Source organism: Lotus japonicus, chromosome 1 (assembly GCF_012489685.1).
Source record: "Lotus japonicus ecotype B-129 chromosome 1, LjGifu_v1.2".
Taxonomy (NCBI): domain Eukaryota; kingdom Viridiplantae; phylum Streptophyta; class Magnoliopsida; order Fabales; family Fabaceae; genus Lotus; species Lotus japonicus.
In genome coordinates, this window is record NC_080041.1 from 105,042,438 (window position 1) to 105,048,574 (window position 6,137).

The following is a 6,137-nucleotide window of genomic DNA, read 5'->3' on the forward strand; positions in this document are numbered from 1 at the left end:
CTGTTGAGAATCGAGTTTTTGGCCAAGAAGGAAGACAAGCAATTCCTTAGCAGCATGGCTCGCTTGAGGATCAGCTTGGATCTGGTCGAGAAACCCATTGGCGAAGACAATAGCCTTCAGCCGACCCATACTCTCCTCGATCTGCTGAGAATTGGCTACCCCACTTGATTGAGCAGTCTCAGCAGTGGCATCAGCTTGACGGGGTGGAGAGTCCCATTCCAAGGTGCCATCGAGGAAGCTATCCAAAGCTGCCAGCGGGTCCTCCTCAAATAAAGTGTCGAGCTTTTCACTAGACACATGAGATGAAGAGCCACCCTTGGTTTGAGGCGAATGTTGCACAGTGGCAGTCGATTTTGGAGGAGGCATAGGGCTGTCATCCTTGCCTGGAAGAGGCTCTGTTTCGCGGATGGGAGAAGTTGCACCCTGAGTTTCCTGCAAGAAAAACCTCTTTAATGCCCTTTCGATAAAGTAAAACGCATATTAGAGGAGTCAACAAAACATGAAAAGTATAAAGATACCTGGCAAGCAGAGTCCTTAGAAGGGCTCGAGTTGGTGGAGCTTCTGGAACGGCGAGGAGACTTATGACGAGATTTGCTCCTGACCTTCCTCCTTCCCTCAGATGTGGAGGTCTTTTTAGCTGAGGATGCGGCCTTGGGAGGTTTCTCACACCTTCAGTTTTGGATTTTGCAGGAATGGGAGCTGGGGAATTCTCACGGGATGGAGGATTGGAAGTAGAGTGCTCATGAACATCAGTCTAAAGGAAACAAAACAAACAAGAGATGACTCAAATTAGGAAACCACGGGTTAAAAATGTCACAAGGTACCCTCGAGAATGGAGAACATACCTGAATGGCGGCGCCGCCACCACCCTCTTTGTCATCGACTTCTGTTTGAGCATCAGATGCCAACTTAGAAGCCCCACTAGGGGTGGAAACACCAACCCCCTTGGCCCTCTTCTGACTGGCCGAAGCAACAGGCTTAGGTTTCCGTTTTCGACTCTGTCGAAAAATACGTCAGCCCATAATCCAAGGAAATCGAAAAGGAAAAGGTAAAAGCATGAGGAAAGTACCTTGAGCTTGTCAGCAAGACTGACATCATCATCCTCATCATCATCATCATCATCATCCTCAATCACGACTGGCTTGTCCTTGGAGGAATGAGCCACTGGGGAAATAACTTGAGGAGCTGGTCGAATAATGACTTCAGCTGCAAACAAAAGAAAAATTAAGAAGTAAAACAGGAAAACCAAGGCCAAGTCGAAGTATTACCTTGACCAATACGCATGTTCAGCGATATGTGGTTGAAGATTTCGACGGGCACATGATACGGAAAGTTCCATAGGTGGTACTTAGTCCAAGTCACTCGCTTTCGAGGAGGTAGAGCTTGATTGGCCAACACATTTATGTTTACATGGTCAACCCATTTAGGCAAGACCGGTGGAAAAGCCAATGCAAACTTACTCGTAGGCAAAGACGGGAACCTAAAGCCAGTTTTTCGAATAACAAAAGATAGACCTTCCTCACCAGGAGGAACCACTAACTTGGATTTCTTGGCTTTAAGTTCCCATTTTTGCCTTAATACTTGGGCCGCTTTCGCAACTGTATCTCGAAGGCGAAGAGTTGGGTAATATACCACACCAAAGAACTCTTGAAAAGATCGAATTTCTGCCAGGTGCATACCTTTGGTCTTCTTCGGATCCTGCTTCTGCAAAAGAAAAGCATCTGTCATGCATTGCAGACAATCGACGAGGGGCTTCGAAATTTGAGCCCAATACTCAGACCACCAGGCTTTGAAAGCATTAGTGGCATAATATGAAGGAGCGTAAGTGAAGGGGCTCAGGTTGAGGAGTCTCTTGTTATAAAACTGAACAGTCGTGTCGAAAACAGAAGCCCTCTTAATAGTTCCGGGGTACAGGACTAGACTCTTGTCAAATAAAGTGTTGGGTAGAACTTGGCTAAGCCCAAACTGTCGAGAAACCAATTGAGGGTTGTAGCCACATAGAGTGTAGTCACTGCTAGCAAAGCCCACAGTTAAAACCTAGGAGATAAGAGGGTCCTCCAAAGTATGATGTGGTGCTCCTTGGGCAACGCAGAATCAGAGGCATTAGGATAAGAATTCCTCAGCCAGAAAGGGCCACGAATAGCCTTGCTGTAAGGAGAGAAACTGGAACGGTAGTGCTTCAGCTCGAGAAACATGGTAAAGTACTTCCTGAAATCAGCTTCGAAACTCGACGCATCATAAGCAGGGGTCAGGGTCTCGAGCCTATGGGCATCGATCCTGGTGTTAGAAACAGTTAGAGGATTATCTTGTACCGGCAGAAGAGATTCGAAGACTGCATTCAACCAAAGTTGAAACAGCCAAAGTGGTCCAGCCGCATTCAGAGAGACGGTCTTAGTATTCCGGATATCCTCGACAGCTTCATTCAGCATTTGATACAGGTTGCCAAGGACGAGCCTAGCCATAGCAAGTTGTCGACCCTCGTGAAGCAGATTGGCTAAAGGCAAAAGCTTGGCAGGTATGCGCAAAGATTTGGTGCAAAAGACATAAGCAGACAGCCAATACAGCAAGAAAGCGACATGTTCAGCATCAGACACCTCACCACTCTCGACATAATGGTCCTTAATGAATCGACTAAAAGAAACGTTGTCAGTAGGGATCGAGATGGGTTTAACAGGAGCAGGTGCAGAGTGATAATCATCACCAATGGGCCACAACCCGGTGATAGCAGCAACATCCAAGAGGGTGGGGGTGATCATACCAAAGGGAACATGAAGGCAATTAGTGGACCTCTCCCAGAAATAAAGTGCACTCAGCAGCATAGCAGGGTTATACGAGATTGGAGATCTCGACAGCTGAATCAAGTCGAGAATCCCTACATCCTTCCAGTGTTGTCTCTTATCTCCCTCAACCCTATCTAACCATTTCAGGTAGGCCTTGTCGTTAGCAGAAGGGTTAGGAGGGGCTGAACGAAAGGCTCGTTTTGGGTCAGAAAGAAATGGCATACGGTAAGAGGGTTGAAATGCCAAAATGAGCTCCTCTCCCCTAACGCTAGGGTGAAATGATTCATGTTCTTCAGGGAGACTATTGGGCCTATCATGCTTCACTACTTTCAAAGGGCCCAAAATGGCGCGTAAAGTACCATTAACAGAGAAAGGAATGAGTACCTGGGATTTCCAGATAGCTCTCTTCTCTGCTTCGTTGGGAGGCTCTGGGATTGGCACGCGCTTGGACTCATCCAGCTTAAGCTCAGTGGCCAACGGAATGGTTTGCTCAGGATTGGAAGCCATTGAAAGACGCAGTAAGTATTTCAGAGAAGACGGAAGAAGATGAAGTGATGAAGTCTGGAAGAAGAAGTTGCAGGTTGGAGGAAAGAGTAAAGCTTGAACAAGGAATACCAAAAGGGTATTTATAAACGGAAGGGAAAACGGAACCCAAGCCGCATTGAGCAGCAATTTATAAAAATTTGGGGTCCAAGCGATTATTTTATTAGTTAATTCATGTCACCTCTCAGCTTTTTGGCATAGGTGAAATCATGGCCCTAAAAAGGCTATAACTGTCAGCTAGTGGAGAAGTCATCAGACGTTATGGCTGCCGATTGGACTTGAAGATCGAATGGTCGAGAGCACAAAGCATTTGAATCGTTGGAATCGAACGGCTGCGATATAAAAAAAAAATGCTTGGTGTCTTTGAGCTAAAGCAGTCGACAACCAACATTTTTGGGGGCAATTGTTAAGCCAAAATTACAAGTACTACAATTCTCGACACCATGGTGCAAAAGTGGTTTCTCGACAGAAAGGGTTGGGCGAAGCCGGCAACTCAGCACACGATGTCCCTCAAAGACAAGTTAGTAAAAGCCATAACTCGACACACTCAGAAGATGAAGAAATCTCGATCATCTTAATGGAAGAGGCAGTTACCGAATAACAAGCAACTACAAGCACGTGCGTACACCCACGATGCCACGAATAGCAACGGTTGCCCACGACTCAGAACCATCCACGTGGCAATAGAGTCACGTGCGCGAAGACCATCGGCTAAACGTGGGGTATGGCGCCAAAATTCAAAACCCACGAAGCCATCGTGCATCCAAGGAAAACCGCCAAGAACATGGGCAGAAAGAACAATATAAATAGAGGAAGCAGCAGCAGAAGAAAGAGGTTCCAACTAAAAACTCTGAAAATTCACCAAAAAGCTCTAAACGTCCGCATCAATGAGACTTCGAGAGCAGAACGTGATGATGGAGGAGTATGTTGCAGAACCAACGCTTTAGTTTCCCTGCATTTCAGTTTGTTGATTTCCAGTTCTTGTGTGTAGCTTGTTTTGTCGAAATTTGCTTTCATGCTATTTTAGTTTGCTTGACTGTTTTGTAATCGACTCATATTCAATAAAGTCCAGTTTCGTTTGAGTTGTTTATTGTTGTCGAGAATACACTCGTTCACACACTACACTTTGGCAAAGCGTTTTCTCAAAAGGACCCCGAATCTAAACTTCCTTTAGTCGAACTAAGAGGATATTTGTTTACCAAAAATCCGTGTAAAACAGGAGGTTAGTGCAATAATAATAAATCTCAAGAAAGGTTAGTGTAATTTGTCAAATAAAACAAGAGTGGTTAGTAACTTAGTATCTTATTAAATTATAGAGGGGAGGTTAGTGCAATAATGATTAATTCCATGGGAAGGTAAGTGCAATTTGCTAAATAATTTATATTTCTCCAAATACCCGTTTAGTAGAAACACCATTCAAAATTCCTCTGAAGTCAATGTCAAGTCACTTTCAAAAAAAAATAAAAAATGTCAAGTCTTTGGCCAGCCTGTCGACGAAGCTTCGTTCAGCTTTTTTTTTATAAATGATGGGCTACTTTTCATGTATTTAACAGTAAGATAAGTTCAGAAGATAATTATTTGGCCAAAATAAGCTCTTCTTTGCTCTATATTTCTGAAATCTTTCAGTTGAGAAATTTGGAGACAAGAGAGTTGTTGCTGTTCACCACTACTTAGAAGGGCCTTTGGTATGTTTTTCTTTTGCCTTTTCTTCTGTAATTCAATTTGATTTATGATCCACACTGCAAAATCTGAAATTTGGTACATTTTCTTTTATTAATTTATCTATTTATTGTTAGATCTGATAATTATTGGACACTACCTCTACATTTTATTTTCTTTTATGTCATCTTTACACTGTGTTTGGTTGGGGAGGAAATGAAAGGAAAGGAAAGTGGATGGAAAGAGGAGAAAAGCAAAGGAAGAGAAAGGAAAGTGAGAGAAATTTTAAGTTGTTTGATTTGATAGAAATGGAAGGAAAGAATAGGAGGAAAGAAAACTGTAATTTTGTAAGATGACTTTTTTGGCCCCTACTTAAAAATTATACTTTGAAGTTTGAACCAATAACTTTTACATAGAATTTTTATCTAATCAATATTTTTATTAAAATCATTCTTATGATTTTAAAAATTCCAGTGCCATATAAAAAATTCCATATTTTAAAAATTCCAGTGCCATATAAAAAATTTCAGCACAGGTTTACAATGTTATTTTTAAATTTTAATGCAAAACTCAAATAATTTTACACTTTTTTTTTCTGATATTAAGATTTTTATTATGAGATTAAAGTGGCTAAAAGAGATGATCACATAACCTGTTGAAGTACTACAATAGACGTGGCTAAAAATTTGTTCCAAGAGTCTGCATATTATATTTATAAGTTAATTAAGGTATGATATATTTTGTGCATGCAACATTGCGACCTACATGAACAAAAGTTGGGCACATGGCCATCAAGCCGTAGAACCTCTATTCAACAGTACATACAAAAACCTCCAGAATACATAATATAATTAAATCCCCAACATGCAAATCTTGACAACAAAGGTTACTTGTAATTAGTGGCTTTAGAATATACAACTCCACTTCTCACTTTTGGAAGAGAGATCGCCATGAAGTGTCCTTTATGCAGCTTCCCTTTCGTCATCACATGTAGTGAAGGCAACCTATGATGCGAGAGAGCATGAACAAGAATAGATCAGCAATCAATGATAAGAGAATATATTACCAAATCAACAATAAGAGAACAAAGCAATTTATAATGTCACTTACCTCTTCAAATACACATTGAATAGAGTAAACTAGTCTGATATCTCC